Genomic DNA, 14,856 nt, shown 5'->3' with positions numbered 1-14,856 from the left:
GTGTTTCCATCTGCAGAATGGGATTAAAAGACACTCCCTCCCCACCACAGTTCTGCAGTGTTGGCATGGATTAAATGTGAGACTCCAAGTGAAGTGGTAAGCAGAGCACGAAGCTCACACTTTACCTGACACTGGTGTAGTGCATGTTATGTTACAGGTGTTTTCCTAAGATCTCGACAAACAATCTGTTTAATCTTCATGCTATTATTTTCTCTTTTAGAGATCAGGAAACTGAGGCACAGAGACAGTAAGAGATCTGGCCACTGTAATAGCTGCTGGAGCTGCAACTCACACTCAATTCTGGGTGCAGAATCCATCACCTAACCACTGTATATAGTCAGCAGTCCAGAAAGTTTCTTTATTCTGATTATTTTAATCCTACCCTGCAACCAAAAGGCTTTGACACCACCCCGTAGCCACTGCTACTGCTGAAGCTGGAAGGAAGGGCTTCCCAGGTGGCCCGTTCCTTGCCTGACAGACTCAGAAATCCAGATACCCCAGAACTACTGACAACTGAGGCTGATAATTCTCTACTGTGGAGGTGTCCTGTGGATTATAGCATCCCTGGCCTCCACCCGCTGGGGGGGCACACACACATCAAGAGTGACAACCAAAATGTGTCTGCAGACATTGGCAAAGGTCCCCAGGAGATACAGCTGCCCCCCCCCCACTTGAGAACCACTGCACGAGCCCAGCTTCAGGCACAGCGTGGCTATCTTGGGGCAGCAGAAGAGGGCCTGGGCCCTCAGTGCCCATATCAGAGGCAGGTGCCTAGGATTGTTCTCTGCACCCAACACCAAAAAAAGAATCCCCTCAAATTAAACCAAGTACCATCAGAGTACTGGATGATGCAAAGATGGGAATGCACAAATGGCATGCACCCCTCTGTTTCAGTCAGCTTTTCACCACCTGATTTATAATACCCGAGAGGATCTCCTATTTTGGCTAAGGCTTTGGAGGTTCACAGTTCAAGATTGGATGGCCCCAATAGTCCGGCAGCTGCCAGGAGCGAGGGAACCTGTGCAGGAACAATCCTGCAGCAAGCCAGGAGGCAGAGGGAGAAGTTCAGTTGAACTCGGCATACACAGCCAGTCCTCCAATAACAGGGCAGACCCCAGGGACCTAAGGACCTCACACCAGCACCCCCCTCCCCTGCCAGACACCATAATTAGATCATGTCTCCACCCTCAATCCATCAACCATTGACAGAAGGCTTTGGGGTTTGAATGCGTCTGTGAGTTCAGGGAACCAATTGCTGTTCAACCCTAACAACCTCCTTAAGTTCACACAGCAACAGTGTGGGCTTTCAGTCACTGCCAGCCAGACAGGAGACACGATGAGGCGGGCACAGGGCTGCTCCTGGAGCCTTCAAATCTTCCAATCGGCTGTCACCGGCTCCCCCACAGGCCGGTCTCAAGCCACCCATCAGCTAAGCTAATCAAGTGCAGAGAGAAATGGCGAGAGACTCATCAAGAGACTTTCCAGGCTGAGTTTCCCTACTGGGGACTTCCCTGGGGTGCTTCACAGGACTTGGGTGGGATGGGACCACAGTTCTCTATCTACCAAGGGAACAGATCTGCCTCCCCCCCTCACCCCTTCCCCTCATTCCAGTCACTCCATCCCTGCACCAACTGACTGCTCCAAGTTCAGGATCATATGATTTGTGGTGGCAAATCCACCTCTTCCACATGTTCTCTGTTCCCACTGGCCACAGCTGAAGAAGCAAACTTAACCACAAACCTCCCATCTGTGAAGCCCTTCCAAACTCTCAAAGTCCCAAGATCACCCAAGAATAAGAGGAGTACGAAGGCGGAAAAACAATCACAAATACTAAATAAGTAAATGTCCATAGAACTTGAATGACCTCTAAATGTTGTGTCTGAATTTTAAGTCTGTTCTCCATTCGCAATGCCTTCTCAGTATACAATTACATTTAAATAGATAATCCTCTGTAGAACAGTTCTTATGTAAACAGCCAGTAATTTTGATGTATTAGAATTAAAAGAAATTTCCTAAGGCCAAATTCTGCCATATTTTAAGAAATGTGCCTTGGTTATTCCAGGAATAATTTTGCTTCAGGGACCCAATTAAAGTTATCAAAACTGTAGTTTCTTCTGGATGCTAAAGATGCAATATATTTCACACATGCTTCTACAGGTTATTATTTTCAGGGATTGCATTTTACAGATTTAAAAAAAAAATCTTCAACCGAGGGGAAGAGTTTCAGAAGATCACATCATTCTAAGCTGCAAACAAGAAGCACGAAGCTCTGCAATCATGAAGCCTGCAGTGAGAGAGCGCGGGCTGCTCAGACAGTCGAAATCGGTTTGCTGGCTGGGATTTTCAATGCTTTTAAGTTTAAGATGCGCTAAGCACAGTTCAGGCGAGGCATAATCAAGAAATGGTTGTTTGTTTCGGCTGCTGCAAAATTACGGGGTGTCCCATGTGGGCTGGCATCTTGTGCATTTGTACATACAGCAATTACCCTGCGAGATTCCTGACGCTCCCTGCTTTCCCTGGGAAGAAAGGGAAAGAATGACAGGGACAGCTGACAGCGGGCTTTCAAATGTCTCAGTCCTCGCAGCCGCAACCGTTAAAAGTATGGGCCAGGCAGAGCCGCCACAGAGTGGGAGAGGCAAGGGGAGGGTGGGGTTACGTGACAAACGGAGCAGGCCAATAAAAACAGTTCTGTTTGCGAGATCTGTCAAAATATTTGTCAGCCTGGTAACTGGGGAGTCGTGGACACGTTTCAGTTAGCTGGGTATTGCAGTTGCAAACAAGATGTCAGCAGCCTGACCTTTATCCTTGCATAACGAGGAAAGAATTTGTCTGTCACACCATGATTTCTGTTATATGGCTTCGAATAGCAAGAGAGGGAGAGAAGTGGGGGGCAGGGGACGGGGGACAGAGGAAGCGGGAGAGAAGGAACACATTTGTCAGTTTGCCTGCTGAAATAGCACCCAGTCACCGTGTTTGATGTGGTCCCATGGGCAGGACCCTGATCTAGCCATACTAGAAGGCATAATGGTCCACGGGAGCACTGGGAGCCCAGGGGCCCCTCTAGATCTGTGATTACAAGTGCTAAGGATTCCAGATATCTTCCTTCTTTTTTTGTTTGTTTTAACTTTACTTAGGTTACACAAGTTCCGTGTGTTTCATGTATACAGATTTAGGAACAGTGATTCTTCCCACCCTGCCCTCCCTCCAGCCCTTGTTCCCACCCTTCCTCCTCTTCCCTTTCCTACTCCCACTCTTAATTTTTACAAAGATCTATTTTCAGTTTACTTAATGACCATAAGGTTAACCCTACACTAAGTAAAGAGTTTAACAAATACTATGAAGAAAAAAACACTGTTCCTCAACAGAAGAGACAAGGGCTCTAAACAGTCACTGAATCTAAAATTTCCATTTCACTCCTCAACTTTACATTGTAGGTACTCTACAGTGAAAACATGACCAGATATCTTCTTTCAGAAACAATTTGGATTTTATTTTCTTTTTCCAATTGTGTGGCACAAGGGCCAGCACATGCTTCCTGTGAAGCACCAGGGTGACTTCCCCTGGCTCCTGGGACCACACAGCCCGACAGCTACAGCTTCAGACGAGGTGTCCTGACTGTGATGCACACAGCTGTGTTCCCAGATGCCTCCATCCACAACAACAGGCATCCAGCTGCAATCAGCCGGGGGAATACAGTTGGTTGATTCCAGCCTGGTGGCTATGCCAGCTCTACACACCTTCATAGCTTCAGGGATGCTACTGGCTATCCAAGGTGTGGGGAGACTCTGTCAATGTGACAACCATGAAATCTCGCACATGGGGTCAGGTATTCGGCCTAGCAGGACAACATGTGACTATGGTTGTGACATCTCCCCATTCCTATTCCAGTTCCTGATTCTATTCCCAATTCTAGCTTCTTGCTGGGGTACATCCTGGGAGGCAAGTAATGGCTCAAACACATTGGTCCTTGCCACCTACGTGGGAGGCCTGGATGGAGTCCCTGGCTCCCAGCTTCACCCTGGTCCAATCAAGACCTGGGCAGGCATTTGGGGAGTGAGCCAGGGGATGGGAGCACTGTCTCTTTACCTCTGAAATAAATATTTTTAAATAGTCCATTGTGAATACTTACAACTTTACACGGCTTTGGTGTCCATATTGACTATAGTTGAACTGTCTCATATTAGAGGCAGGCTTCAAACATCCTCAACATTTCTAGTTCCCTGTCTGCTCCCAGGGTCCTGATACAGTTGATCCATAGCCTGGCCTGATACAACTGCCTCCTGGGGACAACCTCCCTGCAGGACAGCAGGATGAGCCACCAGTGATGCACCCCACACGCAGTGCAGATGGCCACAGTGACCCCTCGCATACAGCATGACCTAGAGCATGCTCTAACCCTCAAACACAGCTCCCTCGAAGGTGGGCGTTTGCTGCAGCAGCTAAGATTTCCAAGTCCCTGGGCTCAAGTCCCAGCTCTGCTCCAGCTCAAGTTCTTGGGTTTCTGTCACCAACCACATGGGAAACCTGCATTGAATTCCCAGCTCTCAACTTCAGTCCAGCCTGGATTATGGATATCTGGGCTGTGAACCAGCAGCTTGCTCTCTCCCTGTCCCCATAACATACACACCACACACGGACACACACACACACACACACACCCCTCCACAGGAAACCTATTTGGTTAATGCCCTGGATTCAAAAGTCTTAAGCCCTCAGGTCTCTCTGATCCTCCCCATCCTCAACACACACCAGTGGGTGGAGTCTCCTGTCCCACTCCTGACCTCTCTGGGATCTCCAATTCATCTCTCCTGTTTCCTGCATTTTGGCTTCACCTCCTCGGTGTGTCCCACCTGACACCCTGACACCCACACCCACATCTCACGTCCCCTGGCCAAGGCTCCCCTGGGAAGCAGCTTTCTGAGCTTTTGGCCATTCTCAACAGAGAGGCCTCAACACTAACTTAGAAAGAAACCGCAACAAAAATCACGATGTAGGGAAAGCCCTATCACATACTAAGGGCTTTTTTTTTATTTATTTAATAAATGTGAATTTACAAAGTGCAACTTTTGCATTGTTGTGGCTTCCCCCCCACCAACCTCCCTCCCTCCCGCAGCCCTCCCCTCTCCCACTCCCTCTCCCATCCCACTCTTCATCGAGTTTCATTTTCAATTATCTTTATATACAGAAGATCAACTTAGTCTACACTAAGCAAAGATTTCAACAGACTGAATCCACACAACCGCACAGATATAGAGTGCTGTTCGACTAGTAGTGTTGTCTTTAACTCTCACAGTAAAACACATTAAGGACAGAGATGCTACATGGGGAGCATATGCCCAGTGACTCCCGTTGTTGATTTAACAATTGGCACTCTTATTTATGACGTCAGCAATCACCCGAGACTCTTGCCATGAGTTGTCGAGGCTATGGAAGCCCCTTGAGTTCACCAACTCTGAACTTGTTTAGTCAAGGACATATCACAGTGGAAGTTCCTTCCTCCCTTCAGAGGAAGGCGCCTCCTTCTTTGATGGCCTGTTCTTTCTGCCGGGGTCTTATTCACCAAGATCTTTCACTTAGGTTGTTTTTGCCACCATGTCTTGGCTTTCCATGCCTGTGAGACTCTCATGGACCTTTTAGCCAGATCTGAATGCCCCAAGGGTTGATTCTGAGGCTGGAGTGCTGTTTAGGGCATTTGCCATTCTATGAGTCTGCTGTGTGTCCTGCTTCCCCGGCAGGATCATTCTCTCCCTTTTATTTCTATCCTTCATTATTTGCAGACACTGGTCTTATTTGTGAAATCTCTTCGACACTTACCCTATCTTTTTGATCAGTTATGTACTTATACTTATCACTTTAACAAGTGCGCTGGCATTGGTACATGCCTCCTTGATAAGACTGAGTTGGAATCCCCTGGCACATTTCTAGCTCTACCATTGGAGGTGAGTCCAAGTGAGCATGTGCCGACCTGTGTATCTCCTCCCTCTCTTATTCCCACTTTTATATTTAACAGAGATCACTTTTCTGTTAATTTTAAACGCCTAAGAATAATTGTGTATTAATTACAGAGTTCAACCGGTGGTACTAAGTAGAACAAAAAGAACAACAACAACAAAAATACTAAAAGGAATAAAGTAGTAAGTTGTTCCTCAACAGTCAAGACAAGGGCTGATCAAATCATTGTTTCTCATACACTCAGGGCTTTCTCCCGTCTCGAGGATGCTGTCTTCCCTCCTCACCCATTCTCAAATCCGTATCTAGAACAGGCGCTTTGAGGCTAATATGGCAACATTGCTGGAAGTGACCCAGAGCAGGAGGTCAGCAGCCCCGGCCGCTACCACAGCAGGAATCTGTTGAGGCACCAAGAGCAAGCAGAGCTGCTTCTCACCAAGCGATCCGCCTCCAACCCCAGGTCTCCCCAGCCAGTCCCAGCTCTCGCTGCAGCCCCCAGAGGTCACCCAGTAGGAATCCAGACCCCATGTCATGGCTGAAAGTGCACCCTTTGTGCATTGGAGGGGTGAGGTTTATTTATTTATTTAAGCATCACTTTTCTATAAACCAAAATCTCTCTGGACCTCCAGTGCTTCCTAGAAAAGCTGGCTTTCTGTCTGTTACAAAAAGCCACTCTCCCTCACCCATGTTGCTTCTAGCACGATTGCTAGTCTCACGTTTAATTCATTAGTTTGTTCAAAGGTCCTGAGTCATGTGAGTGAATTCACAGTATGATTCTTCCCAACACTATGCTTTGAAACAATGTGTTAATGTAACCTCTAATTAATACCAGTTGGTAAAGCTGAAAGACTTTTTAAACCCCAGCTATGAACTTGGCACAGAGGCGATCCCAGAGCTCAGCATTCTTTCCCTTCACCCATCGCAGCCCTCATCATCAGACCCCCACAAACCCCAACACCTGGTTCTTCTCCCTTCCCACCCTGCCTGGGAAGGCCCAGAGCCTCCAGCATTCCATGAGCTGAGGATGACCTCAGTTAAGACCCTAGACCTGTCATTCAGCCTCGGCCCAATCCCCACAGCCAACACGGCCGCGTTCCATGCAGAAGTAATGAACAGAAAAGGCTTTGCTCCTAGAACCAGGTGAGCAAGGGTTTTTTAAGAGGCTGAAGGAAGCTTTTCTAGCCCTGGTAAAGCAATTTAAATAACAAGGGGTCAGGATTAGCCCTTTATAGAATCAAGGTGGGAAAAAAAATCCACGGAGCCAGCGAAATGAGAAAGGTAGATGAGGATTCATTCTCTCACAACAGATCCATTTCCCATCTTGCTAAGCACACACAGCCATAATTATATTGCTTTCCGCGGACTTGTACACACACTTCTCCCTGCCATAAACACACAAGCACCTCCATAGATGAAAACCGATTTTAATATAGAAACCTCCGTATCTATAATTCATGCTCTTTAGCCTTTACATATTTATTCTGCATTTTAATTAAGGCCAAAATCTGAATACTTTAGATGGATGGTTTCTTTTTTTCTTCTCTGCATAGCTTATAGGTAAATTACCTGGCAGAAGCCCAAATGTTAAGCAAACACAATAGAGCCTGTGCGTGGAGTGAGCTATTATTGGACAACCAGCCCAGGGGGACTTGGAAAGCACTCCCCAGCCACTGGGAGTCTGGCAGGACTTGTCCCTGCTGCAGCTGCCAGGGCAGGAAAGAAGACACCAGAATTTGGACATTACCAGCCCAGCACCTCCCCCACAGGAATCACCTAACAGGTGACATCCAAAGACAGAGAAAACTCCAAGGATTAGAGAAATGGAAGGGGTGTGGAGAGACCCCTGAAATGTGCCATGAACTTGTTTTCTGGACCTAGGATTGTCCGGAAGCCGATGGTGGATTGATTGAGCCAACTGACACAAAGAATAGATCTAAAATTAGAAAAGCCAAAAGCTCATGCTTCACATGTGGTTGGAAGGACCAGATTTTTTCAATGAAATGTTTGATCCTTTGAAACCCTGGGAGGCTTCTCCATGAATAATATATCCAGGAAGGTGATCTTTAAAAATGTGAAACCCCACCTCTGCCTTGCCCGTGGAGGTGCCAATGTGTTTCCTTTAATCACCAAAGTAGGGCTTAGAAAACTAAGCCCTCAGGCCAAGCCTGGACCAATGCCTGCCTTTGTAAATAAAGTTTTATTGGAACACAGCCACATTCATTTGTTGATAGTCACAACCCCTGCCCTTGTCCACAGAGGAGCCTTCCAAGACTCTCGGTGGGTGCCTAAATCCACAGGTAATGTTGAATCCTATATATGCTATATTTTCCTACACATACATAGCTACAATAAAGTTTAATTTATAAATTAGACATGCTTGGAAACTAACCACAATAATCAATAATAAAATAGTATAACAATGGGACCAGCACTGTGGCACACTAGGTTAATCCTCCACCTGCGGTACTGGCATCCCATATGGGCTCCGGGTTCCGGTCCCAGTTGCTCTTCTTCCAGTCCAGCTCTCTGCTGTGGCCTGGGATAGCAGTGGAGGATGACCCAAGTGCTTGGGCCCCTGCACCCTCATGGAAGATCAGGAAGAAACTCCTGGCTCCTGGCTTCGGATCAGTGCAACGCGCTGGCCGTAGCGGCCACTTGGGGGGTGAACCAATGGAAGGAAGACTTTTCTTTCTGACTCTCTCACTGTCTGTAACTCTACCTGTCAAATAAATAAATAAATCTAAAAAAATTAAATAGTATAACAACATACTGTAATAAAATTGCCGAGGTCACCACTCTCGCACTTTGGGGACAGTATTAAGTAAAATAAGGGTCACGTGAACACAAGCACTCTGCTGCCACAACAGCCAATCTGATGACAAGACAGCTGCATGGTGACTAGGGGTGGGTAGCCTAGACAGCCTGGAGACACTGGACAGGGGATGTTCCTGGCAGGATAGAGCAGCGGCACACATCATACGAGTGCACACTTGAAAAACTTACGAACTGCTTATTTCTGAAATTTCCCCTGTAATAACTTCAGTGGCAGTTGGCACGGGTAACTGAAACCACAGAAAGGGAAGCTGTGGAAACTGCTCGTGGCTATGGCTGTCTTCACGCTGGGACGTTGATCCCGAGCAGCTGGGACACACCGCCGGGCCCACGACGCCCAGAATGTGTGCCCCCTGAGCCTTTGCAGCGCAGGGCCGCCAGCCCCTGCTCTCAAGGGTTGCTCCCAAATTCTGCCTTCTCATTCACTGCTTCAGAAAAAGAATCTGCGTCTTTATGGAGGCGATGAAAAAGCAGTAGGTGCTCTTGCTAAACACCTCCGTGAGGTGAAACAGCCCACAGTAATTGTCCGGGCTTCATAACGCCACAGTACTGAACATCTCTGGTCCAGCTGACAAGAGTGGGGGCGCTGCAAACTTCAACACAGCGCCACCATCCAAGGAGGATGGCAATGAGCTAGGATGTCACCTCCATTATCACATTTCGATAACCATGCCACCAGCAGGAGGACTCTGCTAGGGTACACGTTTCACACGGCTGGTATGAAACAGGGACGGTTTTGGAAGCCAAACCGGTTTAAGTACAGCACCATCACTGCTAACAGTCACAACTGACACTTAGACACCACCTCTGCCAGGCTCTGTGCCATCAGCCTTCAAAGTAGATCCATGATGAGAAAGGTAATATTCTCATACCCGTTGTGCAGAGCAGGCAACTGAGGCTTCAAAAAGCAAAATGCCTTACCCCAGGCCACCCAGCTCATACGAGGTGTGCCAGGAGTTGGCTCCAAATCCACTGCTATAATTGACTGTTCATGTCTGTGACTAAGGACACTGTCAATCTGGGGCCCAGATTTCCATCAGTAAAATACGGGATCCAACTCTCCCAGGCTCAGTGAGCAAAGATGAATAAAGAGTATCTTTGGAGATGTACCAAAAACCTGCTCTGCTATGCATATCATCTTTGTGGGCAGTGAAATGGATTTCCATTTCTTCCCAGGTCCCAAAGCGGCTGCCCTGTGAACACTGCACATCTGAATTCTGCCTCTCAGCCCAACCACAGTGTGCACTCAATTCACCAGGGCCTGATGCACCCAGGGAATGACCCTGCAAGGTCACACACCTTTCTCCTTCCACCTGTGTGAACGTTCCCCAGTGCTCAGAGCTCCCAAGTCTCCACTGAAAATGCACACTGACAGCCTGCACGCGCATCTGCACACATGCGTGTGGGAGGCAGAGCCACGATGAGAGGGCACTGCTGCGCTGGAGCGGCTCACCAATGCTTACAAAGGCCGTGTTGGGGGCCGCCCAGCATTCATTCTGCTGTCCTTGGAGACAGCACCCTGCCTTACTGTGGAGGCATCGCCCGCCTGTGCTGTCACTAATAAGCCCTGCCCTCACCTGGCCAGGAGCAGGCCATTCCCCAAGCTACCTGGAGCCTGGGCAGACTCCAGGGGGAGGATCATCTCAGTCAGGACTTCACAAACCCTGGTAGCAAGACCTTCTGCAGTGGCTGAGTTCCTGTACCTGCTACAACTGGCTTCCAGCCTTTCCTGTCCCCTGAGTTGCAGGATACCCTTTCAAAATATCTTTTCACAAGGTAACAAAACCAGTCTCTGATGCTTATAACTCACGATTACTGATTATTTTACAATGCCAGAAGCACTGTTCTCAAGTGGGGAAATCGCCTTCATTGTCATCAGAGTGTTACTTGGGGTCGCCTTTCTAAATATATTTTTAAACCAATTTTGTTTTCACTTTCACTTTTGAAAACAAATCCAGACAGCGATTTTGCATGACTAACTGCAGACAGAGCTACAAGAAAGCCGCGCTCTGTGACTTCTCTTTAAGGGCAGTGCGTTTTCAGTGCGCTTGTTCTGATTTGTCTGTCGTCCAGGCCTCTCCTGGAATTGGCTTGCCTTCCCTCCACACTGCTCCTGGAACTCTGATAAGCAGAGGCTCTGAGCCCAGCTGGGTCCTGACCTCAATCTGTTGCCCAAACAGGTGAAAATTTGCTGCAAAGCATCATGGTTGACCCCATACTTTCCCTTCCTGAGTTATTATCTTGCATACTTTGATCAACATGATCCACTGTATCTACAGGAATTCCTTTGATCTCTTACTCCCATCAATACCTCCAAGACAGGGAACCGAGAAGGCAGTACACTTAGTTCTAGGCAGCCCATGGGACCCCCAGAAGCCACCACCTTCATTGAAGTGGGCTTATTGAACTCCTTGTACCAATAGCAGCCCTACAATTGAGATCCTACAATGGGGACCCCTAAGGTTCGGAATCAAATCCAAACTTCTGACAATGGCAAAGTCTATCATTGAATGGCTATGACCTCAAGTGCCAGCTTCATGGCAGACCCCTCACTTCCTCCCAGCAGTCAAGTGCCACCCCTGGCTCACACACACAGGATGTCACCCTCGCCCTATATGCTGCCTGGGACACTCCTCCAGTCTCCAGGTCAGGCTCTCCACCCAGGGCTCGGCAGAAAAGGCACCACTTTAAAGAGGCTGCACCAACCATGTGACCGCACATCACCCCCACCCTGCTGTCCATGTGCCCTGGCTCCAGTGTTCTTTCTGGCACTTCTTGCCATGCAAAATGCATGATCTATGCTTTGCTTCCTTGTCTGCTGCCCCAACTACAATATAAGATCCATGACAGCAGGGATCTGATACTTCCAGCTCTTAGATCATGGTCTAGAATAGCATACCTATGAACGAAAGGGAGGGTAGAGTGGAAGGGGGGCAGGGCATGAAAGTGAGAGAGAGAAGCGAGGGAGGAGCTCTGTGAAGCACCTCCATCCACGTTGTAATGCACATTTTCAACCACGTGCCATCACGCACCTCTTCCTAAACCTCACTGCTGGAAGAGGAATCAGGGCAGATCTACATGTTGCGGGAACCTGTGCAATTGCGGAGAACACTTTTCAAGAAAAAGAGTATCGAACTGTCAATGTAACACCAGATATGGAAATGCATGTTTGTTTAAAATGTGGAAAGAAATTTTCACTCATGATAAGTGTCTTGGAAATTCACATGCCTTTCCTCATGGATGTCTGCAGGTAATTCGCCAAAAGTGCTCAAATGGAAATACTTCCTGATAGTAACCTGGCTCTGCCACACACCTAGAACATTCCACGGCTCCCAGCAACCCCCAGAATTCACAGACGTGCAGCACATGTGGGTCCTGGAGGCTGGTACTCAGAGCTCAGCGAGGCCACTGCCCTCTTGGAGAGACCGGTGAAAACTCACTGGAAGATGTCTAAGAATGCCTCCATCCATCCAGCTTGCACCTTGAATGCATCTCAACAATATCCTTTATTAATCACCTACTTCCCACGCTGCGGCTCATTATTTTTTTAATTTCCCAACCACATTTCTAACATCTTTGTGTTTGCTTTCATTCTTTCTGTTTGCTCTAAATTCAGGCCCCCCACCAGCCTATCCCTGCCTGGTTTCATCAATATGCAACTTTCTCTTAATAGCAAACCACAAGGCAGGTACACTAATGACTTTAAAGTATGTCTTCGCACAAAGTGAGCCCTGGGTGGGTGTTGTGATGCAGTGGACTAAACTGCCACTTTGGACACGTGGTCCATACTAGAGTACCAGTACCAGTATGAGTTCCTCCACTTCCCATCCAGCTTCCTGGGAGGCAGAAGATGGCTCAAGTGGTTGGCTCCTTAATATCCACATGAGAGACCCAGAATGCGTTCCCAGCTCCTGGCTTTGGCCTGGCCCAGCCCTAGCTATGGCAGGAATCTGGGGAGTAAAGCAGTTGATGAAAGTGCTTCCTCACTCTTTCTCTCTTTCTTTCTCTCTCTCTCTCTGCCTTTCAAATAAATAAAAGTAGTTTTTAAAATAAAGACACATAAGAGCTGCCAGTCACTTCAGTTGCCCTGTGGAATCAGAAGGATAAAGACAACTGAGTGAAGACATACAGAGAAATGCTGATCTGAAAGATGGCAAGAAACAGACACCTTATGTCAGCCTGAGCTCCTGGATCCAGCTGTACAGCTATGCCTGGTCTTCTCATGTATTTGACCCAACAAATTCCCTGTATTGCTAGGGCCAAGTTAAATTAGCTTTTATCTCTTGCAGCCAACAGAATTGTGAATAATATGCACTTAATAAATTAGCAGTATGGGGTGGCATTTGGCCTACTATTTAAAATGCCCAAGCTTCATATTGGCGTGACTAGGTTCAGTGCCCGTATCTGGCACCTGACTCCAGCTTCCTGCAAATGCAGGCATGGGAGGCAGCAGTGATGGCTCAGGTGACTGGGTGCCTGCCACCTATGTAGGAGACTTAGATTGCACTTCCAGTTCCTGGTTTCAGCACCCAGCTTGGCCAGGGGTCACTGTGGACATCTATGGGGGGTAGTGAGGCAGCAGTGATGGCTCGGGTGACTGGGTGCCTGCCACCTATGTAGGAGACTTAGATTGCACTTCCAGTTCCTGGTTTCAGCACCCAGCTTGGCCAGGGGTCACTGTGGACATCTATGGGGGGTAGTGAGGCAGCAGTGATGGCTCGGGTGACTGGGTGCCTGCCACCTATGTAGGAGACAGATTGCACTCCCAATTCCTGGTTTCAGCACCCAGCTTGGCCAGGGGTCACTGTGGACATCTATGGGGGGTAGGTGAGGCAGCAGTGATGGCTCAGGTGACTGGGTGCCTGCCACCTATGTAGGAGACTTGGACTGTACTCCCAATTCCTGGTTTCAGCACCCAGCTTGGCCAGGGGTCACTGTGGACATCTATGGGGGTCGGGGGATTGAGGCAGCAAATTGGAGTTCTCTCCCTCTGTGTGTGTGTGTGCACATGTCTTTCTGCCTCTCTAGTTAACCAGCTAAAAATAAATGAATCAGCAGTACTGGTCATTTGTCCAGTGATAGGGATGGTCCCTACTGATTGGGTCACCAGCCTCTCCTGGGTACTTCCTATGCCTGCGGATGAACCATATCCATCATTGCTGCGATCTCACTCTCATTAGTTTCACGTTCTTACCTACTGAGTGAATGCCACAAATCAATCAATACCTTCAGGGCACTGTTCTGAGGACGGTAAGTGCTGTCAAAATGAACAGATCTCCTGGAGCCCACGTCGTGGTGCAAGTTTAGCCACCACGTGCCATGCCGGAATCTCCGCGCCCCCCCTCCTTTGTCAGAGTGCTGGCTCAAGTCCCTGCCCTGCCTCTGATCCAGCTTAACTGCTGGTGCCCCTGGGAAGGCAGCAGAAGATGGCCCAAGTGTTTGGGTTCTGCTACCCATGTCGGGGACCTGGATGGAATTCCTGACTCCTGGCTTCAACTTGGCCCAGCCCTGGGATGTTGCGGCTATTTGAAGAGTGAACTAGCAGGCAGAAGATCTCTCTTTCTGTCTCTCTGTCTCTCCCTCTCTCTCTCTGCCACTCTGCCACTCTGCCTTTCAAGTAAATATTTTTAAAACAGTAAGTCTCCTTTGCCAGTGACTGTTCTGGGGGTAAAGAGGACACAGTGAGGCAGCAACTAAGGATGTTAGCAAAACTAGCGTTTGACGTCAGACAGAAGGCAAGCTGAAGGTCCCACTCTGCCATGTGTTAACTGGGTGTCTCTGGGCCCACCCGGAGCTCCCTGCACCCCAGCTCTGTCCAGCAGGATGGCAAATGGCCCCGCTCCACAGGATTGCCCCACGGGCCTGATGAGAGGCTGTAGATGAGGCACGAAGCACAATGCAAGTGACGGAGCTCCAGACACGCCAAAACATGGCACCTTTGCCTATTTAATATGGAAGCTGAATGAGTTTGAGGAATGGCTTGTACGGGAAAGCCTTTCTGGCCATCCCCTGCAGCAAGACACAAAACCTAGCAAGGTTTTTCTGACCTACCCCAGCAGCAGGTCATAAGTTAGA

The 14,856-nt window shown here is 48.4% G+C and overlaps 1 long non-coding RNA gene across 1 annotated transcript; it reads left to right on the top strand.

The window, feature by feature from the left end:
• Positions 1-48: 48 nt before the first annotated feature.
• LOC127489519 (uncharacterized) lies at positions 49-2,698 on the top strand. The gene is made up of 2 exons (XR_011379818.1): positions 49-96; positions 221-2,698. It is a non-coding gene; the product is annotated as an uncharacterized lncRNA (long non-coding RNA).
• The last annotated feature ends 12,158 nt before the right edge of the window (positions 2,699-14,856 follow it).

The sequence above is a fragment of the Oryctolagus cuniculus genome, chromosome 11 (genome assembly GCF_964237555.1).
Source record: "Oryctolagus cuniculus chromosome 11, mOryCun1.1, whole genome shotgun sequence".
In the NCBI taxonomy this organism is placed as follows: domain Eukaryota; kingdom Metazoa; phylum Chordata; class Mammalia; order Lagomorpha; family Leporidae; genus Oryctolagus; species Oryctolagus cuniculus.
The sequence above is the reverse complement of the archived record's forward strand: the minus strand, read 5'-3'. Positions and strand labels throughout refer to the sequence as shown.